At 35.4% G+C, this 12,323-nt stretch overlaps 1 protein-coding gene across 2 annotated transcripts in view; it reads left to right on the plus strand.

Annotated features, from left to right (window-relative positions):
- Positions 1-12,323, plus strand: part of LOC135834409 (uncharacterized) — a 532,193-nt gene that overhangs the window by 340,825 nt on the left and 179,045 nt on the right. The window lies entirely within an intron of this gene.

Here is a 12,323-nt window from a genome sequence, read left to right on the forward strand (position 1 = left end):
GATTCCGAAAAAAAATATTCCGAAATTGATTAAAAATGGTCACAAAGCCAGGAAATTTGAATTTTCAAATGCTGAATTTAATTTTTATTTTATTTATGAACACGATGAAGAATCTTGAAATTTTCTGGAGGCTGTAGGACTGATCGAAACCATTACCAATCGACTAGAGAGGTTGAAAATGAGGCATAATTCAAATTTTACCTCTTTTCGTTCACTTGTTCGTAAACTCTAAAATTTTTATTCATTAAAAAAAATTCCTGAGAAAATTTTGGATTTGAACCAGCACAAACAGATTTTAAAATTATGTTCCTAAATCCATCGGAAAAGTCACAAAAACGAAAAATCCAAGTTTTTTGGTACTTAATTTAATTTTGACCCTCAATTATGGAATTTTTTCGAAAACTGGAGCTCTGAAATTGAACGAAAAGGTCACACTTTCTTTTAAAAACTGGAGGATGATACCCAAATTATTGATTTGACTGAATTTTGATTTTTTTAAAATAAGGAATAGATACGCTTTTACAATTTTGAAAATTTGCAAAAAAATCGATAAACGAACTTCGTCAACAGCTGAAATTTTCACTGTGGAGTAAGTATTATAGCCCTACCGACCAAAAAATGTTTTTCTTTTCTTGAGCTCTTTCGAAGAATTTTCAGCTCAAACTTGGATCATTATTTCTGGGATTTTTGAAAACTTGCCTTACAATATTACATTTTCAGAGAAAAATCAAAATTTTCCATCAAAACTTTTTTTGAGAGTTTCGGAAGCTTTTTTATTTCAAAATTGGGTGATTGTTTTTAGGATTTTTGAAAAAATTTCGTACAATTTATCAGAATTAATTTAAATTTTACGAGAATTTCAAGTTTTTTCACAAAGTTGTGTTCTTTAAAATTTTGAAGAATTTTGAGCCTTAAATTGAAGCATGATTTTTCAGTTTTTGAAAAGGGGCAATTTGCGGACCGGAGAAAATGCGTTGAAATATTGCAATAAATTCAAATTCTTCGGTGAAATTGTATTTTGAGAATTTCTGATAATTTTTTAGCCCAAAATTGGGTCACGTTTTTTAGGATTTTTGAAAAATGTCGTTCAATTCATCAAAATTGCTTAAAATTTTACCAGAATTTCAAGTTTTTTTTTTTCACACATACCGTTTTCTTAATATTTTGAAGAATTTTGAGTCGAAAATTGAAGCATGACTTTTGAAATTTCTCAAAAGGAGTCATGCGACCGATCAAAATACGTTGAAATATTTTAATAAATTCAAATTTTTCGACGAAATTGGTTCCTGAAAATTTGTTAATAATTCTAAGGGCAACATTAGGTCATTCTCAGAATTTTTGAATTAGTGCCACGCGACCGGTAAAAATCGATCAAGATTTCGCAAAAAATTCAGCCAATTCAATGAAAATGCTTTTTGAGCATTTTGAATAATTTTGAGCCCAAAATGGGGTCATGGCTTTCAAATTTTAAAAAAAGTGTCATGTGACATATCAAAATGGATTCAAATTTTGTGAGAGTTCAGATATTTCGACGAAAATATTTTTTGACCATTTCTGGAGGTTTTTGAGCTTAAAATAATTGTATGGATCATCATTTTCGAGATTCTTGTGAAGTGTCATGTGACCAAACAAAATGGGTTAAAATCTGGGAAGAAATACAAATTTTTAATTATAATTTTTTTTGAGCTTTTTTGAAGAATTTCGAGCCCAGAATTGCATCATTAGTTTTCATATTTTTTTAACCATTCGACTGATCAAAAGGGGTTTAAATTTAGAGGAAAATTAAAAAATTTCCATCTCAACTCTTCCTAAGTATTTTTGAAGAATTTTGAGCCTAAAATTTGGCTATAATTTTCGAGATCTCTGAAAAAGGTATCAAGCACCTATAAAAATGAGTTAAAATTTCGACTGAAAATCAAGCATTTCCATCTAAACTTTTTTGGACCTGTTTTGAAAATTTTCAAATCGAATGTTTCAACATTTCAATCATTTTGAAATTATTTTTTCTCGTTTGTTTTTAAGGTAAGCTGTACTTAGTCGTATCTCAATCAGCAGAAAAAAATGTTAACCTCGCAAAAAAAATCGAAACAAAATCTAAAAATACACCATCAGCTTATAATTACATTTTCTTTGTTTTATATCTCATATTTCGCTATATTTCTCCCCTCCCCTCACCTCCCCTCCTCTCAAACTCTCACTACCAGAAGAAAAATGATTTCATTGTGCTGACTCGGTAGTAGATACTAAATAGATACGCAGCACAACAAAACCGTATTGTATTTTTATACGTTGAAAAGCCATCGAAACAGAATACACTCGTTAACAAGGTCGGAAAATCCTACTGGCAGCGCGCTTATGAGTCTGCTGTAAGTATAAAAATCATATAAAAGAAAACTATAAGCCAGATATTGTTACCATTTTCCATTACAAAGTAGGTAAACGATACAGAGAAGGGGAAAACTTTATAGCGGCGTTGGCAAATTAGTCGAAAAGCTCGAGCTCGATCAAGTCGATGTAATTTTTCGAACCACTGGCGTACCTACTTTTGAGAAAGATTGCTTTTAATTAACAGCGTGTTACACGGATGATAAAAGATATGCCTTGTATAATATCACAAACGTTGGTCGAGCTTCGACGAACGAGAAACGACGTATAAAACGTTTTCTCAGCGATTTTATACGTTTGTAAAATTTAACGTGTCATTCCGTTATGCTGCAGCATTTCCACCGCGCACCGTCGCGTTCGTTGGTGTAGTTAATTAAACGCGATATACCTACATGGAACAAGGCATATATAGGACTAACAGAGCCAGAGGTTTGCCTTTAATAAACCATTTTGTTAGCTTTCCACAAAGGCTGGCTGGTTTTCTTGATTTGTTGCCATCGTAGTGTGTCTTTTTATACGTACTCGTATACTATAGACGATACTTGTAAAAAAATCAAGCAGGGGTCGCCATATTGCGATGTCGTGTTTACGTCCAACATCAGCCATCGGCTCGACGTCTAATGCGAAATTAATCGTTTATCGAAGAGTCAAGCAGGCACGGTTGTCACGTTGAATGATGAACCATTTTAGCACCAGACATGGCAATAATAATATTTCTAACAGCTTTTAATGGCTCGAGCCGCGTGTCTGACCATCGCCATCGGATGTTATTATACTACGATAGACGTAGACTTCATTGCTTAATGTTTAGTAATTTAACATCGGTTACTTGTAAATCACGTAATGGGCCGGGCGTTGAAATTTTTCCTTACCTACTTAGAACTCTTCCTGTATTATTTTATACTGCCCTATACCGTCAACTTGGCCGTTATAATTTATCGTCCGTTATTCATAAGTTTTGCAGAGACATCGATAGAGATTAATAAGTCTAGAGGGAAGACCCTCCCCCCTCCAACGACCCTCAGGCGCAATTTCTTTCCTAATAAAAGGAGCATCTTGAGAAACAATTTAAAGCCAACTTGCCAAAAAAAAAGTTTGGCGATCATTTTGATTGGCAGCTAGATCGAAAAAGCATGCAAAAATTCATCACCACTGAAAATTTCAAGAACTAAAGTGTAATTTTTGATTTTTGGTGAATTTTTGAAAATCAAATTTTGCCCAAAAATGAGAAAAAAATCAAAATTTTTACTAGATTGACTTACGTAGAAAGCTGAAATTTGGAATAAGTAAACCATATTTTCGACCTGCAAAATCGATTGGAAACGGTTTCAAACCGTTATGAGTTGTTCTGAAGCATCCATCAAATTAGTCCGGCATATGACAATATGAGTAATTGCAACCCCCCCCCCCCCGCCGATCCTCCAGGACAACTTTTTTGATTGACAGGTCAGCCGAAATCGCAGATTTTGCGTTTCAACATAGGACTTGCACGAAATTTTTCAAACCTTGCAAAGGTAAATCAAAAGATCATGCAAAAATTCATCACCTGTCAAAATTTCAAGTACTAAAATGCCTTTTTCGATTTTTGGTGAATTTTTGAAAATCCAATTTAGGCCAAAAATGAAGGAAAAAAAATCAAAATTTTATCAAATTGACCAAGAAAGCTGAAATTTGGGATATACTCCATTTTTGACATGCCAAATCGATTGGAAACGGTTTCAACCCGTTTTGAGCAGTTCTGGAGCCTCCAGCAGATTTTTGAAACCCGAAATTCCCGCAAAATTCCATCAAATTGGAGTTGTGAAGCTAAAATTTATTCTAAAAACTAATTTCAATACGCTACGAAGTACTGCAGGTGAATTTCAAGTCGTTTTGGAGCCTCCAGCGACTTTTTGAAAATTCCTGAAACCTCCAGCAGATTTTTGAAACTTTAAATTTTCACAAAATTTTATCAAATGGAGATGGAAAGCTGAAATTTACTCTACACTCTAATTTTAACACTCTCTGAAGACGACTTCAGGTGGGTTCAAGTCATTTTAGAGCCTCCAGTGACTTTTTTGAAAATTACTGGGGCCTCCAGTAGATTTTTGAAACTTGAAATTTCTCCAGAATTTCATCAAACTGAGATGGAGAGTCGAAATTCATTCTTCAAACTACATTTCAATACGCTACAAAGTTGACTGCTGATGGATTTCAATTTTGAAAAGTTGTACATGGCGTTTTGAAATTTTCTAAAAGTAGCTGGAAGCTTCAAAACATTTGAAACCACTCTGTAGTCTGCGGAGTAAATTTCAGCTTGCCAACTCCATTTGATAAATTAATGTTGCGGGAATTTCAAGTTTCAAAAATCTACTGGAGGCTCCAGTAATTCTCAAAAAAGTCACTGGAGGCTCTGAAATGACTTGAACCCACCTGAAGTCGTTTTCAGAGGGTATTAAAACTGGAGTGTAGAGTGAATTTCAGCTTTCCATCTCCATTTGATAAAATTTTGCGAAAATTTAAAGTTTCAAAAATCTGCTGGAGGCTTCATGAATTTTCAAAAAGTCGCTAGAGGCTCCAAAACGACCTGAAATTTACCTGCAGTACTTCGTAGCGTATTGAAATTAGTTTTTAAAATAAATTTCAGCTTTACAACTCCAATATGGAATTTTGTGGGAATTTCGAGATTCAAAAATCTGCTGGAGGCTCCAGACTTGCTCAAAACGAGCTGAAACCGTTTCCAATCGATTTGTCACGTCAAAAACAGGGTATATCCCAAATTTCAGCTTTCTTGGTCAATTTGATAAAATTTTGATTTTTTCCCTCATTTTTGGCCAAAATTGGATATTTAAAAATTCACCAAAAATCGAAAAACGCACTTTAGTACTTGAAATTTTGACAGGTGATAAATTTTGCATGATCTTTTGATCTACCTTTGTAAGGTTTGAAACATTTCGAGCAAGTCCTATGTTGAAACGCAAAATCTGCGATTTCGGCTGACCTGTCAATCAAAATGGCCGCCATTTTGTAAGTAAGGCCAACTTTTTTTGGGCAAGTTTGCTTTAAAATGTTCCTTAGGATGTTCCCTTTAAGAAAAAAGTTTTCCCGGATGATCGGCGGGGGGGGGGTGCAATTACTTCTATTGTCATATGCCGGACTAAATGTTAAAAACTTGAAATTTCCTCAGCTGGTGGATTTAAGTCATTTTGAAGCCTCCAGTAGATTTTTGAAACTTGAAATTTTCACAAAGAGCCTTCCAGGATAAGATGATGAAATCTGCACTTTCTCCAATTTTGACAAAACTCACCCAAAAGGTTAGTTTTGATGTAAAGCTATCCCAGAAATTTTTTGAGTCCACCCCCCCACCCCAACTTGAGAAATGTACCTATACATGCTCAAAAATCAAAATTCTTGATTCCCTGAGGGAGTGATGGAGTAGTCCAAAAATTGTGAAAATGATTTTTATTTCAAAAAAAATCATATTCGAGATGATGGGGGGGGGGGGGGGTTGAAAATTTCAAAAATTCGTACAAAAACAGAGAAGAGAGGTCCCTTTTTGAAATTCTTTCAGAAAATTAGCTACACCCCAAATCACTTTTTCAATGTACATAAATGAGTGTGACATATTATCAAAAATTCATTTCAATTTTTTTTCAAGTTCCCAAAATACCTACAGACAATACTAATTGTCTAAGAATATAGAAAATTGACAAGTTAATTTTCAAATTTTTGCAAAAATTCTATAGAAGTAGGTACTACTCATTTTTGTGCTAACCAGACTCTGCAGTCTGCGAATACCTCATTAGCATAAAACTGTAATAGGCACTTCGCAACTCTGAAGTAACCGCAGGGTAATCGCAAGTACGGCGAGGGCAGCCGCTTAAAAGAAAACATTAAATGAAAACCGATTCTTCTTCAAAACGAACCGTAACTAGTCAAAATTTATGAATTTTTTACCGCAATTCGGTGGTTTGAAAATTTAGCCCGACTGTAATTGAAATTAAAGCTCCTTTTTACTATGTAAATTTTCAAATCCTCGTCGATACCGAGAGTCTAACGGGAAAAAATAAACGCGAATAATTGGTTCGAAAGTTGGAGAATGGAAAAAAAAATCTGCTACAAATAATTTTTTAAAAATTATGATAATGCTTTGCAAGCTCGAGGTCCGGAAAAAATATACATAACTGTGCTCAGATAATTCGAAACCGATTACGAATTAAATTGAAACGTGAAATTCGAAGCGGAAAAAGTAATTCCCCGATTCTTTATGCAGTAAAACCGCTATAGCACTAATTTCTCATTAATTTTCCCCTCACAGTAGTACAAGTTGCGGTAAAACGTTGAAACGACGACAAAGCAAAAAAAGAGTCATCGTTGTGTCCGCGATTGGAAAAATTCAATCTAGAGAACCACAACCACGTGACGATGAAATTTGCAAATGAATCTTATATAAAGTTAGCGCGTGCTAGTCGAGTCGAGCAGCTATAAGAGAGAGAGTTGGAAATTCCGAATGCATACTTAGGTTATTAAAAGCGAATATTACTTCCGGGATAGAATTCGCATAAATTTGCCAAACACGGTGCCAGGTCCAGGATTAAACAATAAGTGGAATATAGATGCCCATTATACGGGTATAACGTTTACGTATTCGACGATAAGTGGATTATTGTTCGGCTGTGATGTGTTATATATGAAAGTGATAATATACGTCGTATTGTTCGGTAATTTATTGAGATTTTACAACTATACGACTGAAATCCGAAGCCAAAATGTTTATGGACCGTATGGTTTACGCACAAGCGCCCTATGTTCGAATTATTCGAAATGTAAGGAGCTATCTTCGACATATAGGACTATAAAGGACACTGCCAGTCTATCTATCCTCTGCAGCCTCGATTCATATGATATCATTCTGTTTCTCATGGTCCATCATTTTAGTAGGTACCTATACCTACTTATTCTAAAGTATTTGATCTCATAGTACGGTAGGTATTTTCACACTATTGTTAGATCTTGGGCTGTTGGACAGTCTCTGGTCAGATGGTATGAACTTTGACACAGAAAGGAAAATTTCCTGCCCAAATGCTACGTTTCTTTCATCTTTTTCTCTATCTTTACTTTTTTCAACTTTTAAGATAGATAGACTTTAAAATTACCTGGTTATTTATGAAAATGACTGTCAGACAACCGACTATGCTTTCATTTTCTGCAAATACGTTTCTCAACTCAGGGAGAACGTATTAGATGTGATCAGAATTGAACTGACCTGATTAGATGTGGTCAGATCAAATTGCGAATGGAAAATTTCTGGATTTGATCAAGTCTGAACAGATCTGAACTGATCAAAGAATTGCTGTAATCAGATCTTATATCCCATCAAATTGAATCAGGGAAACGAGTATCGTCGCATCTGATGAATCCAATCAAGCTTCCTGATCGGATCAGATTAAGTCTGAGCAGATATTATACAATCAAAAAAAAATAATGATCTGATCATACCTGAATCAGATTAAATTGTATCAAAAGATTGTCTGAATCAAATCAAACCAGATCTGATCATATCTGATGAGATCAAATTGAAGCAGTAAAATGTCTGGATCAGAATTGGCGTAATCAGATCAGATAAAATTGGATTGGTGGGATTTCTGGATCTGCTCAGACTAGATCTTATGATAGACGGTCTGATCAAATTGGATCAGGGGAATGCGTGGATCTAAAGTAAGGTCAAAAATTGCATCAGAAGAATCTCTGCATATACCTACTAGACTTAATCTTATCATATCGAGTTCAATGAAATTGGACCAAGAAAATGTCTGGAGCTCTTCAGATCCAATCAGGTTTTCTCCAATTGAACTGATCAGGTGTGAACAGATCTTATGTGATCAGATCAAACAGAGCTTATCTGATCAGATGTGAACAGATCTTATCTGATCAGTTGTGAACGCATCCATCTGATCAGATGTGAACAGATCTTATCTGATCAGTTGTGAACGCATCCATCTGATCAGGTGTAAACAGATCTTATCTGATCAGGCGTGAACAGGTCTTATCTAATCAAGTCTGATCAGAATTTTGATCTAACTAGACTGAGTGAGATATTGACCTGATCAAACCTAGCTTGATAAGATTGAACAGGAATGATCAGATGAAATATTGGGGTGGAGGGCTGGTTGGATCTGAATCTGATCAGATTTGAACAGATATGATTGAACCAAAAAATTATTCTGATCATTTCTGGATCGATTGAATTTGTTCAGGAGAATGCTAGGTCTTATCAAGACCTGATTGGATAAGATCTGACCAGATCAAATTGAATCAGGAAAATATATTGATCAAATCTGACCTGATTCATCCCCACTGAGTTAGATATAATTAGACTAGGAAAATGTCTGCATCTAATCAGACCTGAGCTGATATAATCAAATCAAATTAGATCATTGGAATTTCCTGATCTTATCAGACCTGAGCTGATATAATCAGATCAAATTGGATCAGGGGAATATCCTGATCTAATCAGACCTAATCTGATCTTATCATCTCTGGTCAGAGTCAGAATAAATTGTGACAGGGAAATGCCGCCTTTGGTGTAATGATCTTGAAATATTCCCTTACCTGAAAAAATCCAAGAAGGAAAAGAAGGACAAGCCTTCATATAATAATTATGATAAGAATTCATGATTGACAGGTCAGCCGAAATCGCTGATTTTGCTTACCAACATAGGACTCGCACATTTTTCTAAGCTAGAGAAAACTAAATCGAAAGATCATACAATAGTTTATCACCAGCCAAAATTTCATGTTTTAACTTCTAAGGAGTATTCGATTTTTGGCGAATTTGTGAAAATATACATGAGAAAAAAATCAAAATTTTATCAAATTGACCTAAAAAGCTGAAATTTTGGATATACCTTATTTTTTACTTTTCAAATTGATTTGAAATGGTTTCAAACGGTTTTGAGCAGTTTCTAAAGTCTCCAGCAGATTTTTGAAACTTGAAATTTCCACAAAATGTTGTCTTAAGAAGTTGGAAATCCGAAATCCACGGTTCCAGTTTGACGATCTTGAAATATATGCCTTCACCTGATAGAAATCAATGAAGAAAAAGTAAGATACGTCGGTAATCACATCAAAAAACATTAAAAACATGGCGGGCGGATTCTGCGCCAGGAGCCAACAGCATTTCTATTAACATCGTACTTTGACGAATAGCTGACAAGAATTCAGATGAATCAGGCTCCTGGCGCAGTACCTACCCGCTCCCAATCTAATGTATTGTGAATATTTCCTGAACCAGAAAAATCGTGGAGAAAAAATTGCTCGACAAGCTCGAACGTTTTAATCAAATCAGAAGACGTTAAAGAAACATGGCGGATTCTGCGCCAGGAGCAAAATCCACTCACAGAATTTGGCTCCTGGCGCAGTATCCGCCTCTGGCCTGGGTATCTGAAAATTTTTCCTTATTTAAGAAAAAAGATCAGAGTTATTCAATCCGTTTCGGAGCCTCCAGCGGATTTTTAGAAAATTCTGTTTTCCAAAAATTGTCACAAAATCTGTCCGAATTATATAACTTGAGCACCTATTGTGCAGAGAGAATTTTGACTTTCCAGCTCCATTTGATGAAATTTTGTAGAAATTTCAAGTTTCAACAATTTACTGGAGGCTCCAATAATTTCCAAAAATTCGCTGGAGGCTCCAAAACGTGTTGAAATCTACCTGTAGTCGACTTTATACCATATTGAAATTACCTAGCCTATTTAGTTTACAGAATGAATTTTGGCTTTCGAACTGCATTTTTGATGAAATTTTGTACCTAGACATTTCAAGTTTCAAAAACCTGCTGAGGGCTCCAGGAATTTTCAAGAAGTCGCTGGAGACTTCAAATTGACTTGAACTTACCTGCAGTCGACTTGATAGCATGTTGAAACTGGAGTACAGACTGAATTATGGATTTCCATCTCGGTTTGGTAAAATTGTATGGAAATTTCGATAATTGAAAAATCTGCTGCAGGCTCCAGTAATTTCCAAAGTGTCGCTGGAGGTTCCAAAACGACTCAAAATCTACTCGCAGTCAACTTCCTAAGGTATTGAAATTAGTTTACACAATGAATTCAGGTTTTCCAACTGCATTTGATGAAATTTTGCGGAAATTTAAAGTTTCAAGAATCTACTGGAGGCTCCAGAACTACTCAAACGGTTTGAAACCGTTTCTAATCGATTTGGCAGGTCAAAAGTTTGGTATATCCAAAATTTCAGCTCTCGCATCCACTTCAACTTGGTAAAACTCTGATTTTTTCCCTCATTTTTGGCCTAAATTTGATTTTTAAAAATTCCACAAAAATCTAAAAATACACTTGAGCACTTGAAATTTTGACTAATGATGAATTTATGCACGCTCTTTCAATCTGAATATAATGTAGCTTTGTTCATTTCAAAATATCTCGCTCGAGCTCTCAGTGTAAAGCTGACAAGAATTCGGATTGAGCAGCCTCCTGGCGCAGTACCCACCTTCAGTGTAATGATCTTGAAATATTCCCTCAGCTGAAAAAATCCAAGAAGCAGAAGAGAGGATAAGCCTGCATATAATAATTACGTCTGCAGACGAAAAAAAACATGATGGACACTGCGCCAGGAGCCAACTGGATTTTGATTAGCGTCGCTCTGTTAGTATACCTCATGAGAATTTAGATGGATCAGGCTCCTGGTGCAGTGTCCACTCCCAACCTGATGACTTGTGAGTGATTCCTCAACCAAGAAAATCATATAGAAAGAGAATAGCTCAACAAGCTTGAATGTTTTAATCAAATCAGAAGACAATAAAAAAGTAGCGGATTCTGCGCCAGGAGAAACATTTGTTCACAGAATTTGGCTCCTGGCGCAGAATCCGCCACCATTATCAAATCAGAAGACAATAAGAACATAGCGGATACTGCGCCAGGAGCGAAATCCAGGCATGGAAATTTGGCTCCTGGCGCAGAATCCGCCACCAGTCTGGGTATCTGAAAATGTTTCTTCAATTAAAAAAAAAAAAAATCAGAGAAGATATTGCAGGACAAGACGTATACTCGCGATAATAAAACTATGCGAGATTTGATAATATTGAACAATTAGGTATACACGCGTTTTCTTAGAGACTTTTGAAAAAAATTGACAAGAAATGCAAAAAAAGTGTATTTTTTATATCAACGTTCATCTCAAAATAAACGATGAAAAATGAAGTCGACAAAATTCTTTACCTTATTGCTGAAAGTCGTTTTATAGTCATTCCAAACCAAGCATGTGCTAAACCGCAATCATAGCTTACCCTTAAGGAGTAAGATTGCGTGAAATCATTAATATCTGCTACAATCGGTAACCATCATGGCTCATATAGTCGATTCCAAAGCACGTTTGGCCAGAAGCGTGAATTGGTAATGGCTACGAAAAAGCATATTTCCATTTACATTGATATTAGTGGGTTCGTCGTACCAGGTGACATTACATGAACGACTACGAAACCACAGTGATAATAGTCCAATAGCAGCACGTGACCAGATAATGTGTAGCAATGATAATCACGCGTCTACCACCCTAAAGTTTCGTTAAGTACATGTACAGGTGGCCCGCCAATGGAGATATATTTGGCTCCTGGCGCAGAATCCGCCGTCAGTCTACAGTTTCAAAAATTTATTCTCGTGAAAAAAGTAAGCTACAAAAAAAAATTAAGGACACGTAGACATACCTATTATAATTAAGTACATGATAGAACTGCGAAAAATTACTTTATACAGCATTTGATGTGGTGCGTCAGAAAACACCCCTTTTTTTGTTGAAAACTGAGCCCATGATTAAAAATGAAAAACAAAAAAAAAGGGTTGTTGTTCAATAATCATGCGAATAAATGATCCGTGTATTTGGAAGAACATCGAAACGAGAAGGGAAACAGGCTGAGCAACAATCATTATATCATTCAAAAATAGAAG

The sequence above is a fragment of the Planococcus citri genome, chromosome 2 (genome assembly GCF_950023065.1).
Source record: "Planococcus citri chromosome 2, ihPlaCitr1.1, whole genome shotgun sequence".
Taxonomy (NCBI): Eukaryota; Metazoa; Arthropoda; class Insecta; order Hemiptera; family Pseudococcidae; genus Planococcus; species Planococcus citri.